Consider the following 23,463-nt stretch of genomic DNA (forward strand, 5'->3'; position numbering starts at 1 on the left):
TCCAGCGGATACCTTGAAATGGCTGAAGATGGGTCTGGATAACACTATTGTTCTTCTCACAAGCTTGTGGCAACACCTTATCTCTAGTAATTACTGGCTACTCTTTTGGTGCACATCTGTTCTTGAATGGTTTAGGTCCTGCCTCCACAACCGGTCACAGAGATTCCTAATTAACGGTAACCTGTCTGCTTCCTCTCTGGTCACGGTTGGAGTCCCCCAAGGATCAACCCTGTCCCCCACCCTCTTCAACCTTTACCTCGAACCGTTGCCGAAGTACTACACACCGTGAATATCTCATACCACATGTACGCTGACGACAACCAGATCTACATCATGATCTCCTCTCTCAAGGAGATTCTTTCCCTGAATGAAGCCTTGAAATTGACTGTCCAATTGCTCTCCTCCAACCAACTTAAACTCAAAGCAAAAAAGACAGAATTTCTACTAATTTCCCCACCCAAAACCAACCCTGAGACTCAGGTATGGATTAAGGCCATCACAGTCTTAAACTGCCCTCCAACCATCGTGGACTTGGCCAAATAACTTGGAATAACCCTGGACTGCAATTTGAACATGCGGGACCACATCGACTCGATGGCCAAATCAGCCAGATTCCACCTGAGCTACCTAAGGAAACTGAAACCCTTCCTTGATACTCCCGACCTAAAAATGGCAGGCCAGGCACTAGTCATCTATAGACTGGAAAATGGCTGCTCTACCCTCTCGGGTTTACCCAAGATCTCCCTGGTACCTTTAAAAGCCTGCCTCGACGCGGCCGCCAGACTACTAACAGGCTCAAGGAAATTCAACCACATTTTACCCCATCTGAAAGCTCTGAACTGGCTTCCTCTACAGGCCAGAATCCAACTCAAATTGGCATGTATCACGCACAAGGAATTATACTCAAACTCCCCTGTATATCTTGCCCAAAAACTCGAGATATCCGGAGGAACCAGAAACTCCCGGTCCCCCAGAGACCTCTAGCTCCAACCTTCATGTTTGCGGAAAAAGAAAACTTACAATCGGGCCTTTTCTGGTGCCGCACCAAGAATATGGAACTCACTCCCTCCAGCCATTGGAAGAATCCCTTCTCTGGCTCGCTGCAAAAAGGATGCCAAAACCTCCCTAATGGGCAAATTCCTCGCCTAACTTTTGCCTTCTAATCACCCAGAGACCTTGCTCTACTTCCGTCTAATGCATCACCCTGGAGTACCCAGCACCTCCAGGCATCCCACCATGGACCCAGGGACCTTTGTTTCTCGTAAAATGTACTTACTTGTCCATCTATCCCTTATGTATCCAGCCCCCACCCCCTCCATATACTACTGCTGATTCCTGTAAAGCGCTCTGATACCACAACGGGCCAAGTTTGCGCTCTATAAAACTGAAAAATAAATAAATATATAAATTTCAAACCCCCCCCTTTATTTTCTCATAGACCCTTTTTCTTATCACATTTGCTTCATTCTTTTTCCTTCCTCTGTATTAGCTTTTATTTTGCCCTTTCCTACTGCGCCTTCTTCTTTTGCTTCTTCTTGTTAACCAGCACTTATCCCCTCATCATAGTTAGCCCTCTGCTATCTCTACCAGTGTCTTGAGTGATATTTAGTTTTCTCAATCACTACAGCCTTCTGTAACAGCCTTTGCCTCCTACTTTGTATCGTTTACCAATTCTTCATAAATATTATCCCATTCATTTCTTTTTTTTTTTTTTTGTGGAGGTTTTGTATATGTTCTAAGAATGCCCAGAGGGCATCAGAACACCTTACATTTTACTTCCAATGGTTGTAGAAATGCAGCCGCCACCCGCACCCCTACACATTACTAGTCAGTCAGTGCATTTCAGCCTGACTGACCATGTCTTGCGTAACCCTGGGCGGTGAACTACGCTCTGTTCGCGGAGTTTGCGTAGTTTTAGTAACTTCGCGGTTCGCTTAGAACGCGTAGTTACCGAATACTACGCAATCTGCAATGTAGCGTAGCTGTTTTTCTTGTTCGCATGCTCAATATGCGCTCTCGCGCGTGCGGTAATGACTTACCGTGATTCTGCGTTCGCTGACTCGATTTTCTATTCGTTCGCGTACGCCACAAGATTTAGAATCCGGCCGCACCATCCCGCGAGAGTTTGCGAACGCGAACACGTCATTTGGACGCGCGATCTGACTTACGGCGGCAGTGTTGGTAAAATTGCAATCCCGAACACGCAGAAACTACAATCTGGCGAAGAATATCTCTTGAGCATCATAAAACCTTTTCGAAAATGATCATTTTGATAAAAATAAACTCCTCAGATTGTGATTTAGCTGTAGTTTTTTGTGCAAGAAGTCCTTTTTCTTTTTTTAAACTTTTTTTTTCAAGTGGAGGAAGTGCCCCTGAGTCTACAACTTCCTGTTCCTGTCCAGCAGGCTCCTCCCAGTGCTTTGTCCATGTGCTGTTCACTCTTGGATTTGGAGCTGTAAGGATCACTTTTTGTGTCTGTCTGCTGCATCATATTATTGAATTGAATTTGAGGACTTTTGGTTTCGAGATTTTACAAGTAAGTTGGAGAATTGGTGTAATTGTTTGTTTGTACCTACATTTTTGGGGGATTTTTATCGTTTTTAAAATGTATTGTTGTGGGTGGCCTGTAGTTTCAGTAGGGGCCTAGTTGTTTTTCTTTGAAATTTCAGCCAGAAGGCCCAGAGGTACCCATGGGTGCATGTTTCTGTGGTCTATGTTGAATTTAAACATCATGTAGGGTATGGATGGCATTGGATTGAATTGCTAAATTTGGTTGGGGTGTATTTCACTTTTTGAGTGTAAATACCTTTGTTGGATGTGTGTGTGTGCTTTCTGTGTAACTTTCCAACCTTTCGTAGCCCTGTTGAGTTTCGTTTTTGCATTTTTGTATTAAAGCTGTGTTGTTTAGCAGGCCTCCTTTGTCTGGTCATATATAGGCCTGCTTGAGTTCATTGTTTTCCATGGCATGTTGTGACTGTGAGTGACTATGTGGCTGGGGGCCATTTCGTGGTGGTAGTTTAGTAGTGTGCTGCTTTTTCCATATAGGCCTGCATGTCTTTTCTTTGTTCCCCTTGGCTTATGCTTGTTGTTGTTGTGGCCTGGCCATGTGGGTGGCGGCCATTTTGTGAAGGCAGGCAGTGTGATTTTGCCATAGGCTTGCATTGTCTGTCTTCCATTTCTTTTTGTTGTGGGTGGCTAGCAGCCATTTTGTGGAGCCATCCAGGCAGTGTGCTTTTGCCATAGGCCTGCATTCATTGTCTGCCTTCACTTTCTTGTTATTGTGGGTAGCCTGGCCATGTGGGTGGTGTCCATTTTGTGGAGTAAGGCAGTGTGCTTTTGCCATAGGCTTGCATTGTCTGTCTTCCATTTCTTTTTGTTGTGGGTGGCTAGCGGCCATTTTGTAGAGCCATCCAGGCTGTGTGCACTGCGTTTGTAATAGGCCTGCATTCATTGTCTGTCTTCACATTCTTGTTATTGTGGGTGGCCTGGCCAAGTGGGTGGCGGCCATTTTGTGGTGTGCTTGCTTTTGCCATAGGCTTCAGTTCCAAGCTTGTGGCCTAGTCTGCCAGTAGGCCCAGAGGTAGTCATCATGGGTGCATAAAAACTGTTTCTGTGTTGTCTGTTGAATTTTAATATCATTTATGGCATGGATGGCATTGGATTGAATTGCAAAATGTGGTTTTTGGGGTGGAATTTCAGTTTTTTGGTGTGTGTTAAATAAATAGAGCTTTTTTAGCCAGTAGGTAACCCTAGGCGTTCAGCTCATGTAGTTTTGGCAACTTAGCACTGCGTGCTCAATATGCGTGTTCGAACGCACAGAATTTGCAATCTGGCGAAGAATATCTCTCGAGCAGCATAAAAGCTTCTCGAAAATGATGATTTTGTTCATTTTGCAAAAAAACTCCTCAGGTTGTCATTTGACTGTAGTTTTTGGAGCAAGGAGTCATTTTTTCTTTTTTTACAATTTTTTAAAAGAGGAAGGAAGTTCCCCAGAGTCTCCAAATTCCTGGTTCTGTCCTTTGTCTTCACTTTCTTGTTATTGTGGGTAGCCGGACCATGTGGGTGGCGGCCATTTTGTGAATCCAGGCATTGTGCTTTTGCCATTGGCCTGCATTGTCTGTCTTGTCTTCCTTCTCTTGTTGTTGTGGGTGGCCTGGCCAAGTGGTGGCGGCCATTTTGTGGGACCAGCCACGGTGCTTTTGCCATAGGCCTCCAAGCTTGTGGCCTAGTCTGCCAGTAGGCACATAGGTACTCATCAATCATTATGGGTGCATGAAACAACTGTTTTTGTGTTGTCTGTTGAATTTAAACATCATTTAGGGCATGGAAGGCATTGGATTGAATTGCAAAATGTTTTTTTTTTGGGGTATATTTCACTTTTTGGGTGTGTTAAATAAATGCCTTTTTTGCATGTGTATGTGTTGTTGTTGTGGTTGTTGTGTAACTTTCCAACCTGTTTTTAGCCATGTGGATTTTCGTTTTTGCATTAAAGCTGTGTTGTTTATCAGGCATCCTTTGGCCATATAGGCCTGCTTGAGTTCATTGTTTGCCGTGCCTTGTGCCTGTGAGTGACCATGTAGCTGGGGGCCATTTTGTGGTGGTAGTTAGTAGTGTGCTGTTTTTGTCACATAGGCCTGAGTGTCTTTCCATTCTTCCTCTTGGCTTACTGCTTCCAAATCCATCCCCATTGCCAGCTGTAGCTCCCAGATGCTGCATCCATCCCACGTGATGCACAAATTTAGGCCAACAGGCTCCACTACATTTTTGTTTTTGTTCTTTGCTATTCTTATTCTTCCTGAGTGTACACAGTACATCAGGAAAGCCCTGGCTTTGTTGTCAAAGTCTCATAAATGGCTACACTGTTGTTGTTCACTGAGTTACTAAAATGTAATAATTGTGACCACCACACACTAAGAAGTTATATATTATATTAGTTTGATTGTACTATCGTTTGACTGATGTTCTTCTGGCATTTTTGCTTTTAGGTGCACAAAAGACTGAGGGGGAGGTGTGTCATTATCGCCCGTTGTGATGCCAGACAGACGTCCTACTGCTGTACACGACATGACGTGTGAGTGATCTGACCAGACATCTCTGCAACTTGTGCAACTGAGTGCTGCTGACATCTGAAGAAGATGGCCCCAAAGAAAGCAGGTACCAGGTCCTCCAATACCAAGAAAGAAGGAACAGAAGAAGGAAGTGACACTTAAGTCTGGTGTGCGCTCAAAACCTTTTTTGGGAAACCAAAAATGACGCCTGCAGCAGCGGTGTCTGGGGGGCAAGCTGGGGGCAGCACCTCCGCATCAGTGGGCCCAACCCACCAACCCAGGCCTAAGCACATGAGTGTGAAAGAGGTAGCCAGCCTAATGGTGGAAACCAGTGATGCTGAGCCTGAGCTAAACTTATCGCTATCTCAAAGTAGTACCCAATCAACGCAGGATGAAACACAGCAGATAAGTGGTCAACAACAACAGCCGCAACCACCGTCCGCAAAAGTAGTTGTTGTTCATCCCGAAGTAGGGGCAGTTCAGGAAATCGAGCCTCCTGCAGAGGAAGAAGAGGAGGAAGCCACTCATTCAGAAGATCCATTGTCTTCCAAATCCCCAGCAAGGAAAAGGAGGGTTAGTCCATCAAGTTCTTCGCCAAGCACCCCTTCTGATGATCTAGATGCCTCTTGGAAGCTACAAACTGAGTCTGAGAGGGAGAGGGACACACGTCCCAAGACAAGGCTAGGGAACAGGAATGTTCCAGAAAGCCTTACACTTATGGAGGTTGATGTAGAACAGCAGGATGATGATGATGAGCCAGTCATCACGAACATCACTCCCGGCCCGAGGAGATGGAGAACAACATTATTACCCTATCAAAAATCGCTGCGAGGAATATAGCATGCATACCTCCAACACAGGTAACACCAACACGATCTACAGCTTCCATATTTGCATTAGCAAAGGCCCGGCAGCGACCTACATCCAGCACAACCACCACCTCAGTAGAAGTAAGTAGTGGTACAGCACAGAGTCAAATTCAACGCACACCCTCCAGTTCATCCGGCATTGGAAGTGGCACCTCCAGCAGGAGGCAAACGTTAAGGTCCCCAGTTTGGGACTTCTTTACGGTTAGCGAAAAGGAGAACATTGCTATATGCTCCCTTTGTAATACCTCTGTTAGTCAGGGTAAGTTTGGTACAAACGATTGTACCGGAGGCCAAACAACCCATCTGAAAAAACACCACTTGATCAACTGGGAGGACCACCTATGCGGCATAAAAACTGCAACCATTGGTGTTAGTGGGTATAAATGAGTAGAAGAAGAAGATCCGATCACGGCGGAAGAGGAAGGACAGGGAGACATTTTGTCTGGTAGCAGTACACAAAGTAGCCCTGTCCCCAGCAGTCCAGTATTATCGTCGCCCTCATCTTCAGCAACATCTCAGTGGCGTAAGAGTCAGCCTGAGACCACAAGGAACACCTCAATGAAAAAAAGTGCGTCGTTGAGCCTAAGAGAAAGGAAAACCATGCAGCCTACCATTATCAGCATGTTTAGGGGGGAGGGGCAGTACGAACGCAACCACCCAATAGCACGTTTGTACAATGCGAAGCTGGCCAAAATGTTAGCACTGGACCATCTCCCTTTTTCTTTTGTTGAAGGGGTGGGTTTTCTGGAATTTGTAACAGCCATCTGTCCAAAATGGCAGGTTCCCAGCCGCTACTATTTTGCCAGAGTTGCTCTTCCAGCACTACATCACGACGTGCTGGAATTGCTTGGAGAGTGCTGTTCAGAGTATCCACCTAACCACATACAAGTGGACCAGTTGCCAAGCCACTGATTACATGTGCATCACTGCACACTGGATCTCTTTTGTGGGGGTTAGAGAACAGATATCTGCTGGTGTTGACGCTGCTGAGATTTTTTCATGCCACTCGTAAACATGCAACTGTAGCCATGTTTGCCATGGAGAAATCTCATACTGCTGCAAACATTTTGGATGAGTTTAACAGCAAGCTCTTTGAGTGGCTGCGCCCAAGAGGGCTTAACATTGGTTTTGCTGCCATGGACAATGGCAGTAATGTAGTTAGGGCCGTGAAAGATGGTGGCTATTTCAGGGTCCCGTGTTTGGCACACTGAATTAACATTGTTGTTCAAGACTTTCTGAAAAATTAATACAAAGTCAGCAACTTACTGGCCACCTGCAGAAGAATATGCACACTTTTCAGCCACTCTTTTAAAGCCCGGAAGCAGCTGAGGGTCATTCAATGTGAGCATAAAATGCCAGTCAAAGCACTCATCCAGGAGGTGCCAACACGTTGGAACTCAACTTATTACATGCTTGATCGTCGGTGTGAGCAGTACATACCACTCAATGCTTATGTCATGCAAAGATTAGGGGATCCTATTGTGAGAGGCAAACCGTTGAGATGGGACCTCGTTAAATGCCTGACAGAGATGCTACTTCCTTTTAAGGTCTTCACACGTGAAGTCAGCAGGGAGGACTGTACTATGGGCCAAGCTATCCCATTGTTGCAAATGCTAGAGCAACAGCTGAAGGAGGTGTCTGAAATGTACGCAGGTGTGGATGTCAAACAAGACGTACATTATTTGGCGGACTCCATAGCCGTTTACTTATCTGAAAATACAAGGATTCAAAATAACATTGTGTCACATCCACATTACATTACTGCCACAATTTTGGATCCACGGTACAAAGTATTTCTGAACAGTAAGGCAGGAATTCCTTTTTCAGAAGTGGATGTTGCCACGTACAAAACTTTGATAGCTGAGCAAGACATTGACTTTGAAAACAAACGGCTGGCAAATAGAGGCCTCCCACCCAGGCCAGAACAAGTACTACAGGGCATCCAGAGTCAAGTTCTACTTAAGAGCCTGAGGGCAGTGCGTTTGCCTCCCAGCAGTCACCAACACTATCAATAATATCAACAATAGGATCATCCACACTACAATCTGCAACTGATTGGTTTCTACAGCAGGGGTATGGTAAGTCCAGTGCTAATGCAAAGGCAAAAGAGGCCGAGCACATCGGAGCACCCCTTAGTATTGAGCGGACGGTCCAGGCCTACCTGGATGACCCAACAGAGGTCTTCATAGATCGAAACCCATTTGTGTATTGGTATGGGAAAAGAAGCCAATGGACAGTACTCAGCAGGCTGGCGATAAAGTATCTGGCTTCCCCAGTTGCAAGTGTCTGTTCTGAGCATATTTTCAGTGCTGCTGGTGCCACTGTAACTTTGAAAAGGACCAGTCTCTCGCCCAAAAGTGTGGAGAGGTTAACCATGATCAAAATGAATCAGCATGTTATACCACCGGAGTACAAAATACGTGAATCACAGCAGGAAGAGGAGAGCGATTTTGATGACGTAAGTAGTGGGTTACATGACCTACTTCTGTCCGAACCACCAGAGTTTGATGACGAGCTCCTCTTCCCCGAAAACTAGGCTTTCAAATTATTACTGTCTACCTTCCTTTATTTGTGTGTGTATCTGTCTTTCTGATTCAAATCAAATCACAACAAATCCATTACCACGTCTTCTCTTTTTATTTCCGTATTGGAGTTGCACGTCTGTGCATTTAACCGTCCACTCCTCAGAGTCCTACTCCATCTTCCTGACTCGCCCTAAATACATTTCCATCAAGCCAGACATTGGATGGAGATTAGTACAAGAAATGTTGCATCTAACAGTCCCTCCATAAGAAGTGAAACATGACTATAGCTATCCTCGGTTTTGTGTCCGAGCCGAAACTCATCACTGTCCGAAGGCTACCGCCTCTGCAGGCATCCACAACTCTTCACTGTCAGAACTTGGGCAGGCATCCAACAGTAAACCCATCACTGTCAGAAGGCTACAGCCTAGGCAGGCATCCAAAGCTCATCACTGTCAGGACAGAAGGTATTTGGCAAAAAAAGACAAGACTCTTTGAAGAAACTTGCTGACATTTCTGCAAACTCAATTGACCAATGACTGCTACCCAGGCTGCGGCCCATCACAGCGCTGACCATGTGAACCAACTTCAACAAAGTGCCACAGATGAATAAGAAGAAAACCGAAACAGCGACTAACAACACTCAAAATAAATGTGGAGTAATAATGAGGCCACTGCCTCATTAAAAAAAAACACACACACCTGTCAGAACTAGGCATCTGATCTGACAGCCAAAGAGAAGAGCAAGACAGGTAATGATGGCATGCATTGGATGCTTGCTGTTGTTTGTTGTGTTGATGTTGTGCATGAAGTCGAACTCTACTAGTTAATCTACAAAGTAAAAGTCACTCAAGTGACAGTCAATGTTTCCCTTCTTGTTGTTTAATAACCAAATTGTACTACTACTGCAGGTGCAGGCCAATATCCGTTGCAATATTTGAAATATGGACTTAATCGGAGTCACTACAGACTGAGTTGGAGTTGGACAACACGTATGTCAGGAATCCCCTCCCGCACATGGATTCCCTCCCACGATGCCACTTCCGTCAACCTGGTGCGCTTGGAGGAGAGCGGACTACAACTCCCAGAATGCCCTCCGGCAACAATTGCCTTATGCAACTCAAGAGTTCTGGTTACATAACACCAAGGGTAACGCCTAGTTTTCATGTTATGCAACTCAAGAGTTCTGGTTGCATAACACCAAGGGTAACGCCTAGTTTTCATGTTATGCAACTCAAGTGTTCTGGTTACATAACACCAAGGGTAACGCCTAGTTTTCATGTTATGCAACTCAAGAGTCATGGTTATACAACGCCGAGAGTACTACTTAAGGAGAACATCACTGGGACTCGGCATCGGATATTCTGATCTTTGCAGGAGTACCTGGTTGAGGTACACGGACCCGTTGGTAAGTTGAGCGGCGGAAGGAACATTCTAAGGAGCGGAGGAGAGGTGCTGGCGTGTGCTTCCTGCCCGTGTCCTGTCCCGTTCTGAGAGACGTATTCAACGTCATTGGGCACAAGTCCCGTTGGTAGAGCCGAAGCTCCCAACGGCCTGACAATTTGGAGAAAACGATGTTGGTGCGAGCCGAAGCTCCCAACCCTCGTTCCTTGGGTAAACACACGCTTAGAGCTAAGACGCTATTCAGGAGGTGTTTCCGCGTCTTAGCCATCGACACTCGTAGAAGAACTGGGATAGGTAGAGCGGCTGCTCCCATCCATTCTCTGCGCCACCTTGGGTATCATCACTTAAACCCGGATACAAGAGACGCACACTACGAGGTGTTCCCAGCGTCTTTGTGTTGTGGCAGTACTCTGGGGGATACTGGTAGATCGGCTGTTCCCAGGTGGTAGAGAGCCCGGCCGGGTGACTCCCACGTGCCCCCCCGTAGATTCCACAACCTTGGAACTACCCTTCACAGCGGTCGAGTGACATTGTCGGCCACTGCTTAGCACTGTGCCCTCCGTTGGAGCATACCGGGCCGGTGTGCATGCGGAGGACGGTTAGAAGAGCTGTGAATGGGTATCGTACTTTAACTGGTGATTCCAGTACCGGTATTCTTTGTTGTCTGTAGTTGTTTATCTGTTTATTAAATCATCCTTAAACTTCCATTTCTCTGGTCCGTCGTCTGTTTGTCCCAACCCCGAGAAAGCCAGGACGTTACAACGTACCCGACCATGATGATGACCATACTATCTTTGCACGCAGTCAGTCAGTTGGATCAGAGATGATTGATGGAATAACTACGTTTCATGAAGTGGCATAAAAGGTAAACACAACAATTCAACAAGAACCACAGCAGACCTAGGCTACATGTCCGTGTAGTGGTGGAGTCGAGGGTAGTGGTATGACTGACAGCGGCGCATTGATTTAGTCACTTAATTTTGAGAATGCTAGGTTGATGTATATGCCTTTTGTCTGGCTCTGTCAAAATTTAAGGTAAATGGAGGTTGGGTCACGGCCCGGTGCCGTGGGCCTGTTCTGTCCTGACTCCTGTCCTGTTGTTGTTGTTGTAGCTTAATGCTGTAAACAGAGTAGACACGATGTATCCAAGATGCCTCAGTCTGAAAGTGTTCTCTCTTCTCTTCTTGCACTCCACCGTAATTGATGCTTTTTTTTAATTAATTGATTTTTCAATACCCCTTTTGTTTTTCCATCTACACTTACAGGCCAGCCTTTACCCTGTGCTATACTGGGAGAAACAACTTACACTTACCTTACCAATCCGCATCAGGAAGGCAGTGGCACCCAAGATTGATGTGCGGAGAGTCCATGGGAGGGAGGACCAAGAGGAATAACGAGATGGAACTCCACAATTGGACCAGGATAATACAGTAACTTTAATATCATTCATCATTCGTCTTTTAATTAATGTGATTCCTTTTTTCTCTTCAATCATTACGACCGGGTGTTGTGTTGTTGTTTGTTTGCTAATTGATCCCTACAACTATTTTTTAATTTTCTTTGCTATCTTTAAAAGTAAGCCCGGTACAACATGTAATTTGGGTCTCTCTGAGGGCATACAGGCAAGGCAAATTGCATATTAATATACTGTTGCCCTGTACTGTCTAATTGTGTAGTAGTAGTTAGTAAGTACTACTCATTAACCATCAAGTTAGCTTCCTCATCATGCATGCATTTCCTTTTTCTCCCTTTATAGATTTATTGGATAAGATGATGGTCGTTTGCCAAGATTGTGTTTTGCTTTTATTGTGTCCTTGCGTACTGTTTTTCTTTGTCAAACCTTTCCCCAAAACCCCCTTCCCATCCATTCATCAAACCCTAACCCTCTTACCCCGGGCTGTGTGATTTATATTGAGGTGTGATGTGACTACATTAAATGTACACCAACAATTGATCACACACTTGCTGGGGCAGATGTGGTGAAAGCAACACTAATTCAATTTCAAGGCAGGGCGAGGAATGAGATCTTCTTCTGCTTGCCCACCCATGCTCTATGTGCAATCCAATTTTTTTTCCAAAGGGACTGAATACATCATAATTAATTGCCGGCATTGATTGGAATCATCATCAACATCCTACCACACAGCAGTAAAGGTTACGAATTACGATTGTGTTAAGTGACTAACTAGACACAACTACAGTTTTTAACTTCTTGTACTAGGTTGTCCCCGCCACCATTATGTTTTATTTTACTTTAGCAGTTGCAATAATGTTTTTTTGGCAGTCTTCTTCTGTACTTTACTTTACTTCGTTCTACTACTCTTCCCACAGTCTCTCTCAGGCAAGTGACTGTCTCTTTTTTTTTTTGCAAATGCTACTGCCAGTGTCTACTACTACCACCACAACCATGGCATCTTCTCCATTCTCTTAGGAAACCATGCAGCCATAGCTGTGCCAAACTTAATCATCATTTATCACAGGTAAGATAAGTTTGGTGGGAGGTATAATGGACTAGGAGGAGACACTGACAGGACTAGTAGGACAAATAACTCACTGAGGGGTACCGCATCTATCTGTTTGTGTGTTACAAAATCGGCAGATATTTTAAATCAAACACTGGCTGAGGCCCTGCAGCAGCAAGGAAACCATGTGACGTAAATTCATAAAACAGTAACCCCCCCACAAAACATTAACATCGTATGTTTAAGTATAAATATAATTTATTGCCCTAACAAAAATAAACTGTCCGACTGTGACCTGACCCACCCCTCTCCCTAACCCCAACCAATGTCCAAAATGAAAAAGTCCAAACAATGTCCATGGACCCCAACGCCCAATTCCCACCCACCAACAAATGGAAAAAAAGGGGCAATCCAATGTGGTCCTAAATTCGGCGGGCTTTAAGGTGTTTATCCACAAGGATCTTGACCCGCTCCTCTAGGTGCTCCTCTAGGTGTGCCATCCGGAGGAGCATCTGGCGGCGAAATGCCCTGCAGTTGCATCCAGGGTGGGGGGCAGCAGTGCTAGATGTTAAAGAAGTGCAGCGGCGGGCGGCTGACTGACCGCGGGACCGTACCACTGGAGGTGGAGCCTGGCTGGGGCCTGGGGTATTGGAGGAGGCTGCAGCTGCAGCTGCAGCTGCCTCCTCCACCTCCTCCGCCTGAGCCACAAGCCGCCGGTACTCTTCGCAGATGGCCTCCAGTTTCCGGCGCCGGGCCCTGGCTGCCAACTCCTTACGTGTTGGTCTTTCTTGGGAAGGAGGATCTATATCAAGAAAGAAAAAGAATATTGTAACCAATACTCTTAGCAAAACAGTAACACAAAATTAATTCAACACATATTGGCACTGTAGCATTAGCAAGCACAGTACATAACATTTGTGGTAAGTATCTATCCTCCCACTTCCTCGGCCTCTAACATTTGTGGGAGTTTCAGGCATTATACTAGCACTATGGACTCCAGTACACAGTACACTAGTCTTCTACTTATCTCTAGTTTAGCGAAATTACATAACCTTGTTGCAGCTGGCATGCCAGCTCAGTCAGTTAAGCTTGCTCCCAAGACAAACATGAGTCATGACGCAGACTTACGTTAGTTTTATTTACTCCTACTGTCTGCAGGTGGGTAAACTCGTATTTTTCTATTATGGGTGGCACTGGCCATACTCTCTGTTACATGAGGGCAATTGCTCAATTTCACTTTCACCCTGCCCTGGCTACTACAAAAAGGCAGAATATATATCTGATCCAATGATCATTGCTTATATATGGGACGACGACATAAGGCCAGTAGCGGTCAGTGGTGGGAGTGCTGCCGGCGGGGAACGTGGGGAGGGGCAGGGTGGGTGGTAGTAAACTATGGATCACAGCTGATTACAGGTAAGCGAACATATAAATAAATAAAACTAATTTAGTTGCGCGCACTGCATCGCATTTGGCGGTGCAGTGCGCACAATGAAATTCGTTTTATTTATTTTTATGTTTACTTACCTGTATTTGGCTGTAATCCATAGTTTACTACCCCCCACCCCGGTCCTCTCCCTCCCCACATCCCCACCCGGCAGCACTCCCACCACCGACCGCTACTGCATAAGGTACTTTGTTTTGATTGATTGTGTAACCAACAGATAGGCCATCCTCTGCAGGATGGCTGACACAGTCGAAAATAAATTAACATAGGTAGAGAGTGGTCCTCGGAGTCGGAGGAAGGTGCTTAATAACTATACACACTATATATATATGATGTGCTTGCAAACTACTGTGAGTCAACTGTATTCTAAAAATACAAGTTATTATATTCCCCTCGGCTTTGCTACTCTGGCGCGGTTTCTTTTACATTCTCTTCAAACTAAGACTCTGCATACAGTGACAGTCTCCACCTGTGCTGTCTATGATGAATACATCCAGGTATCCATCCATTCAAAGTAAAGGTCTATCATTCTTCTTAATCATTCTACAAACCTTAGTTTGTTTCCCCAACAACCACCCATGCGTCCAGTCCTTCCTTGCTTGCCTTGGCTTTGAGTTTGACCCAAACACCGCTGATGATTCTTGCTATCCAGTATCCACCCATACTGTGTCACCCACCAAGGCAGACATCTTCTTTCACCTTCCACCCATCCTTCAACAACCCATGCATCTGATTCCTATCAGCCACCTATGCATGCTGCTTCCGACCTATCCGTCTCTGCCAGTCATATTACATCTCGCCCGTCCTTCCTCCTTCCACCCTTCTTTCCCTTTTTGTTCAACACATCCATCAAGGTCATCTGATCTGACTTTTAGTATTCTCCATAAAACGTTCACAGCTGAGTTGGAGTCAGATAGAAGAGGCCATTAGTTACTCAACTCACACTGCTAATGCTATTGCTAATGCCACTGCTAAGTAAAGGGTGTCTTCTTCAACCGTTGTCTAATGTTCACTACAACTTCATACTTACTAAGTCTCAACAGTACAGTGAGTGTACAATACACCCTTCCCGCTAGTGTAATGTCAATAAGTAAGGAATATAACTTACCACCACCCGCCGCTGCTGCTGGCTCACCCCCTGTAGTAGCTCCTGAAGGTGCCGCATCTTCTGACCCCTCCGGAATGGCTGCATCGCCATCGCCGCTGGCCCCGCCGGCACTGGTGGTCGGCAGTACGCCTAGAAAAAACATTCCACATTTTTAGATGCCTGTACACCTCCCCCTATTTATTCATTTTCACTAGCAAGATTTTTAAAAAACATACATCACTAGTCCAAATCGGGCACTAGAGTAGAGTCAGTAGAGACTAGCAGTGTTATGGTTCCTAGGGTCATTATAGTCTACTCTACTCTTTGCAAAGTTAGCCTGAGACATGCAACCATTTTAACTTCATGTCTTTTGCGCATGTTACCTCGCAGCTTGTTGTGCAGTAGACGCCTTTGAGCTCACATGAGCTCATACAGCTACTATCTGAGCGTTGCGTACAAGAGGTCAAAAAACAAGCAACTTTGTTATGGAGTTCGGTTAGTCCGTATTGCTTAGCCATGTACATTTTTTGACATGACTGAGAAATGCTTGCATTATACTATCTAACGCGCACCATTTTTCTCATAACAGGCGGATGATTCCTGTTAGAAATGGGATCTCTGGTTGGCTAAGGCTTGCGCCAAAGCCAGGCAGAGACCACCATTGTGGTCAGGGCAAGGGAGTTACACGCCAACGATAACCCCTGCTCACCCCCTTGGTAGCTTGGCACGAGCAGTCAGGCTTATCCCGGAGGCAATGTGTAAAGCGTTTGCGCAACACACACACACAGCAGCAACACACTAGGCACACCACAAAAGGAACTCCACACAAGATTATATAGAAAATTGCCTTTGTATTGTCATAAATACATTAGAAACATAATCACATAATATACACTGTGCCAACTGGCACTAGGCATTATTCACAGGGGACTATTTACACACGACAGGGCCAATGGGGCCACTGTCAAAACCATCACAAAGCACCAATTGCAAATGTAGCACAAATAGTAAGTGTAGAGCACAACTAGTAACTACTGGTAAAATAATGACCTAAGCATTAGACACCATCCTAACATATCCTGGCATGACATTAGGCATAAAAGACATGATGCGCCAACCTCCTAAACACTAAATCACATTAGGCATAAGTATCACCAGTATAGACACATTACGCAGTAATCAGGGCCTCACACACTGAACTGGACCCCAGGCCAACTGGTCTCTCACAGGGGGTTCAAATGCCCAACGTCCAGAATGTCAGGGCTGGCTGCAACAGCAGCAAAAGCAAAAGTGCGCAAAGCCCTGGGGCAGGAGTGCCTCTCACTCCTCTCTCTCTCCATCTGCGGAATAAAATGTCCCCAAGGCGTTGCAGCTGCCTGTGCTCTTGCAGGACAGCTGGGGAAGGTACCAAACAAGCACTGGCACCACTGTGCCTGGGGAGCACTATAAAGGCTCCAAACTCAGCCCCACGTTGCAGCTGCCTGCGCTTTCGCAAGACAGCTGGGGAAGCCACCAAAACAGGCACTGGCACTACTTGTGCCTCATCAACCCGGGCCACTGCAGGGCTCCTCCGGGAATGCGGGAAATGAGGCAAGAATGCCCCCAAGGCGCTACTGCTGCCCACTGTCAAGCAGGGCAGAGGGAAAGAAAAACTGAGCACGGCACCCGCAGTGCCCGAGGCTTGGTCACAGGGGCGGGCACTGAAAATGTGCCCCGACACACCCCCAACCACCTTAACACTGAGCCCCACTCACCGGGACTCCACTGCGCTCTCTCCGGTCTCCGGCTGCGGGACTCCTCCGGACTTCTCCTGCGGTGGGGGAGGCTTCGGCAGCGTCTCGCTCCTTGTCAGCAGCAGCACTTGCGGGGCTCTCTGCACGTATGGGAGCCCTGCGCCACACTTGAGCCTCGCTTCATCCGGTCCCCCTCCTCGGGACCAGGACTTCGTTCTGGAGCCCGTGAGGCTCCCGAACTACTTCCGTCTCGTCGCACGGCCCCACCCACAACCAGGCAGGGCCCGGCAACGTTTCTGCAACTCCAGGGCTGCGGCGGTGACTTCCACGGCAGAGATGTGTGGTGGGCACCCGCGGAATGCACTGCAATGCGGGGTGGCTTCCACTTACAAACATGCAACGAAAACAGCAAAGATGCGGGGTGGGCACCCGTGCTTTTTAGATCGATGAAAACATGCGGGCTAGGCACCCGCTATGAAGGTACCGATGCGGGGTGGGTTCCCGCTCGGTTGTGAAGCATTTATCAGCGGGGTGGGCACCCGCCAAAGTAACGGCAAGTGCAGATAGGCTCCCGCGAGGTCAGCAGCACAGGGGGGAATCCCTACGCTCGGGATTCCCTCAGCCGGCTCCTCTGCAGCGCGCTGCCAGACGCCAGCCCTTCAAAATCAAAGGCACTCGTCAGGAATAGAAATCAAGCGCTCTCAGGCGCTAGGTGCCCATAAAGTCCTGGGAAAGGAAAAATGAAAGTCTCTTTGGTGCTGAGGAGGCCCCAGCAGGCAGGCCAGCACGCAGGGACCCCCAGGAAACATCAGCTGGGTCCCGCGGCGGTTCCTCCTGGCAGAGTGTCCTCATAAAGGAAGAACAAGCACTACAGAACATTTTCATGGGGTCACAGCCCCTTCTTTTATACACCCTTTTCTTTTGTGACACAGCACAGGGCTTGGGGATACCAGTTAGAACTGGTTTGGGGGAGCTTTGGAGCACTTTGTTTTGCTCAGCTCCTCTCTCCTTTGTTAGATGGGGTTCAGGGATCAGTCGCACCACAGCGGGCGGAACCAGCATTGTGGAGCGAAGGCACGGCCCTATTCAGGTCCCAGGTGCAACTCCTCCCTCCCATCTGCATGCAGATCTCTATTCACCACTGAGCCGACTCCCCCTGGCTCCTGGAGCCACCTACACCTCTCAGCTCCTGTCAATCACCAGCCAGACATGCAATTCACATCAGGCAGGCAGACACACAGTACACAGAAATGCCAACTTCTAAAAGTGGCCCTTCTCCACCAGTCACCATAAATCTGCGCACACCATTGCGCAGCATTTATTCTCACGAGTTTGCACATACTAAACTCGACCCTGCACTCCTCTCGCACCGGGAATTACCATGGACACACATATCCCCCATGCATTCCTATGGGAGGGCAGGCCAATCTCACCATACGCACTCAGAAAGCGCACACACTTTACACTGGGCCACAGTGCTAAAAGTGCGCAGAGGCCTAAAACCACCAACACTACACAGGGAAAAGGCTAAGAGACAGGCAAAAAGTTCAGGGGTGAACCTGCCAAAAGGGCCAAGTCCAACAATTCCCTTCTACGAACCAGAGATTTGCAGAGCTTATGATGCATGTAACCAGTACATCTACGTCCTACAGTGAAGGGTCTCCCAGAATTCGCACAGATTCTTTGCCTTATATCATTGCACTTGTAACAATGTTTATTGTTTTAATCTTCTACATTTTGCTGTTGGAGCTGGATGTAGTACACTAAATTTTATAGAACAATTTACAGAGCTTGTTAGTTGAAAATAAACCTTTTGAACTTACACATAGACTCTGTGGTATTTAGTGTGGTGGTGGACTTACACGAGTGAGTGAGCAAAAGGGTGTTATGTTCTGGCTTGTGTAATCATTGGGTATCTTCGGGTGGGGGTTCGGGGACCTAATGAGACACTATAGCTAGTCGGTCAGGGGATTGTAGGTTCTGACTGAGGTGTGAGGAAGGTCCAACCTCCCATAAACATCCTATTTTCTTGTGCATAGTTCTGTATGTGGCTGTGCAGAATCCCCACCCACAACAGTAGTAGCATGTTCTATATCCTATAAAAAATAGTCAAATATCTGGTTGGGCATTTTGTTGGTGGAAATTGTCAAAGCCTCAAGATTAAGAAAACTAGAAGAGGAGAACTCAAATGACTGGACTCAGTTGCTAGAGCTATTGGTCAATCTGAGTGTTATTCAAAACCTTAAATAAAGAGTGGCCAACTGGGCAAGCTTAGCTACAGACAGACTAATAGTAGTAGTACAGAGAGTCATAGCAGAGGCAGTTATAACTTAGAGAGGCAGGGATAACCAGAATTTAGAAACAGATAGTCAAGAAGATCAAAGAAGCTTTTGTAAAAAATAGAATTAGGAAGTGGAACCAGAATTAATAGTTCGGAAAAAATAAGGTGCAGTAAAAGTTAGGGAAATATAATTGTTAATATTAACCACTGGAGGACTTACTGGGGTCAGCAGCAGGGCCCTCGGTAGAGGAGCGGTCCTCTGGTTGTCCTGCCGACTCGGACCCCGTCTTCTTGCCCCTGTGTGCTGCTCATGTAAGATATAATAAAGAAAGAGACAAACATTTATGATTGCTGTGATTATGAAACAAATAAATTATTTTAAAAAAACGCTCCAAAACCATTTTAGGAAACAACAATTGCAATAAAATTGACCTATCTAATCCAATCCAATCCAAACAGCTTTATTCGACAAAAGTCATAAAAGCGAGACAAAACAAGTACAGGTACAAGATACACAAATAATTTAACAAGAATCAGTGTAAAAGCGAAACTACTTAAAATATTTACAAGTTTTAAAAAAGCATATAATAAAAGATCATTGGGTAAAACATACCAGGTGTCTGACTTTACTATCTGATACTCTTAGCTCTTATAATCCATGCCCACCCCAGAAATTTGGCAACCCCCACAACAATTACCGGGTCAGTGCAAGTGCGAAGGAGCCTTCCTGCTTCAACACTCTGTCTAGTGCCCAATAATAGGCAAACGGGTTTCAACCACACACGCCTCGGGGCCGAGTAAGCAGGGCATACAAAAAACATATGCACTAATGTTTCCACCTGGGATTTGCAAAAGGGACATAAATTACTTTTCTGGGGTTCCCACTGGGCTACAAATGAATTTAAGGGCAACACTCCCACCCGCATCTGGAAAAACAATTTCCTATCAAGAACTTTGGTTACAAGATCCCAAAAGTGTTCTAGCCTAGGGACGAGTTTGATGTTCATAAATTCGTCCGAAAGCGAAGAGGGTTTAGTGGCAGAGAGTACCTTTGTGTTTACCAGCTCCCAGTATTTCTCCTTCAAGAGAGCTTTAGATGGAAAAATAGCTGCTGTAGGGTTATCCCAAAGTTCGCTCAACCCCAAAGCCTCAAGGGATTTTCTAGTTTCGTTAAGCCAAGCAATCTTCCGGGAGCCCACCATCGCCAATATGTCAAGAAAACCCTCTGCATACTCTGCCAACGCCGGAGTGGTCCATAGGCGACGCCAATAAAGGATAGGTCGAAGCCTGGCTACATCAGCTATAGAGTTCTTCCCAAGGTCATACCTTAGGGGGACTAAAGGTGTGCTCTGCGGGAGGGAGGTGATACTGCGCAAGAACTTGTTTTCCGAGATGGTTAAGGAAGACAGGTTCTCGTACCCCCACAGTTCCGCACCATAAAGTGCCGAGCTCACCGCTTTGGCACTATAGACCTGTAACACGGGTCTAATGGGCTTCGAAGGAGACTTTTTGAATTCAGCAGCTAGTACACCAGCTAACTGCCTGTGTTTTAGAGTAGTCAGATCTCTCTGTAACTTCCATGCAAAGTTATTTTGGATATTAACTCCAAGATAATTAAAAGCCTGCACTTGTTCTAGTGGATTGTTAAACAAAACAAATTGATTTCTAAAAGATTTGTGTGGCCTGAATGTCATAAGCTTAGTTTTTTTAATATTGACCTCCAGGCCACGATCAACACAAAAGGACTCAAAAATATTTAATGAACGCTGAAGGCCGCCAGGTGTCTTAGCAATTAAAAGTGTGTCGTCAGCGAACATTAAAATTGGGACCTTAGTGTTGCCAAGAACGGGAGCGTCAACGTGTGCTTCCAAAAGTCGATCCGCTATGTCATTAATATATAGGGAAAATAAAGTGGGGGCCATTGCACAGCCTTGCCTGACACCTCTCTGGACCGGAAAATCCTCGGTCAACATGCCCTGGCCGCCCCATCTGATTCTAGCCAAATTATCTTCATGAAGCCTCTGGATTAGGGACAACAATCCGCCATGAAGCCCCAAATCTTTTAGAGTCTGCCACAGTTTTGAACGAGGGACTAAATCAAAGGCGGCCCTTAGATCCACGAACACTGCGTACAAATTTCCCTTACCCAAGACCACAGTCTTCCAATAGAGAAGAGTAAAACGGAAGACTTGGTCAACAGTGCTAATGTGCTGGCGGAATCCGGCTTGAAATGGGGATAAAATATTATTTGACGCAATCCAGAGATGAACACGATTTAAAATCAGTCTACCAGTGATCTTTTGAATCGCATCAATCAAACTGATAGGCCGATAATTCTCAGGAAGCGAACGGTCACCCTTTTTGTACACCGGAATTATTTCCGCGGCTTTCCAAGAGCTTGGAATTGGAGCTCCATGGGCCAACGCGTTAGCAATCAGCTGTATATACCTCCCCCATTTTAGCTTGTCATACAGAAAGACATCCGCAGGAACACCATCAGGTCCGGGAGCCTTACCAGATGCCACTCCCACCAGTGCCAGATCAACCTCAGAAATAGAAAAGTTATCTTCTGGATTAAACAACTGGGGGGACCCATAGCTATCAGAAGGATCGGTAGGGGAAGCATACTGCGGTTTGAAATAGTCCACCCACTTCTCGTGTGAAACATTATTTTGGGGACACTCAGACTGTGCACCAGAACCCCACTTTACAATACTCCAGAATAATTTACTATCATTCCGGAGACTAGCTTCAAGGAGGTCCTCCCACTTTTTGCCATCCCATTGGCGTTTAGCTTTAGCGACACAGCTCTTGTAGACGATTCTCCTATGCCGTACCAGGCTAACATCGCCACCCTTCAGGGCAGACCCAAGCGATAGCCTTGCCTCCCTGCATTCTCTATTATACCAGGAGGCTTGTTGGTTAACGCCTCTTGGTCCTGGTCTCACTTTTGTGAAGAAATAGGATTTCAGTTTTGCAAATAAACTATCGTGCGCTGATGTTACATCCCTCAGGTTCCCCTCAGCGGCTAAAACTGACTCAATAGCAATGATGGAGCCATTCACCTCCTCTATGATCTTTGATAAGGTGGTCTAATCAGATTGACTACTGGCTTGCGGTATTCACGGATTGTCTACTTATTTATGAACACTGATCCAGTGTTCCATTCTGATTCCAGAATACTAACTAAGCCTAAGTACCACCTGACCTAGCCCACCTATTCCAGACGGGCCAATTGTTCACTAAGTCTGCATTTCCATTTTTGTTAGCCCTCAAAAATGCATAGATGAGATGGAGGACACATGCACATGCATACATTTGTGCATACACCAAATTGTTGGTTGGTTGTGTCTGATGTTCTGCTACTGACTGACACTACTAAGCCTATCACGCACTAAACAAACTACAAAACGTTCTACTAAGGATTGGGGTAAGCAGCACTCAGTGAGAGAGGATGCAGACCGCTAATAAATTATCACCGGAGCCTGGCCTGCTGCCAAGGTCTGGGGAGATGGCACTGCACAAAAAAACCAAGGGCGGCCACCTCCGCCTCGCAAAAAAGCTGCCAGGCCTGCACCCCTGCAGGGCGCAGTCTGCCGCATGGCAGGCGGCTCTTGGGCGCAGGCGCCTTGCTCTTGGAGCCGCTAGTGCTGCTGCTACCCTTCGCCATGGTTCTGGGGTGTGTGGGAGGCGGAAAAGAAAAGTTAGATGGAAAAAATAAAGTTAGGGGAAGAAGTAGGAGCTTAAAGAAGGAAGTAATATAAAACAGTAGAAAAGTAAAAAAAACACAGTAAAAGTAGAAATAAAATGCAAAATATAGACTTGGAGACGGAGAGAGATAGATAATAAATAAAACAAACCAGAAAAACAGTGTAAAAAACTAAGGATTGCAAAGATTGAGGGAGGATAGAAAATCAGGCCCACAACCATAGCATAGAGTGAAAAACAAGATGGCTGCGCCCATCGCGACCGTGTTGGTATGTCTGCGCGATATTTTCAACCCGAGCACACAAAAAGCATTGTGAACAAGTAAAACGCGTTCCCGAACATGAAATGCGCATCGCGAACATGCTATACACGACCCGGAAAAGGAAATAAAGCATCGCGAACGGGCGGGACAATTGAAAAACAAGATGGCCGTGCCCATAGGCGACCGCATGGGCAAGTTCGCGAGATACTCTCCCCCGAGCACGCAAACAGCGTCCCAAACACGCACAACGTGTTCCTGAACAAGAAAAACACATCGTGAACAGGCGCGACAAGCAACTACGCACGCTCACATAGCGCTGTAACAACTTCGCGTAGCACGACTACGCAAACTACGCCCAGGGTTAGTCTTGTGCTCTTTCGCCCCAGCAAGCTCATCTCCAGTTGCATAAACCCGTTCGGTTTTCGTAGCGCATCCACTACCCTTCAGGGGGTGTCAGAACGCTGAGGTGATTGGCCCCAGTAGCCTCTCCCAAACGCTGTAGGCTGCCGTGTCATACGCATCTGTCAAGCAAGATGGCCATTTTGTCATATCAGTATTTACTTTGTTGTAGGTTAAGCGGTACAGTTGTTTGCGCTGTTGCTTTCATCTCGTTTGTCTCTCATGTTGCATTTAGTTCCAT

General features: G+C 46.3%; 1 long non-coding RNA gene across 1 annotated transcript; it reads right to left on the reverse strand.

The window, feature by feature from the left end:
* Positions 1 to 12,548: 12,548 nt before the first annotated feature.
* LOC146859818 (uncharacterized) lies at positions 12,549 to 19,557 on the reverse strand. Its single transcript, XR_014978722.1, has 3 exons — positions 19,074 to 19,557; positions 14,861 to 14,989; positions 12,549 to 13,107 (listed from the first exon to the last, which is right to left on the reverse strand). It is a non-coding gene; the product is annotated as an uncharacterized LOC146859818 (long non-coding RNA).
* Between the last annotated feature and the right edge of the window lie 3,906 nt (positions 19,558 to 23,463).

This window comes from Triturus cristatus, chromosome 3_1 (genome assembly GCF_964204655.1).
Source record: "Triturus cristatus chromosome 3_1, aTriCri1.1, whole genome shotgun sequence".
NCBI classification, from domain to species: Eukaryota; Metazoa; Chordata; class Amphibia; order Caudata; family Salamandridae; genus Triturus; species Triturus cristatus.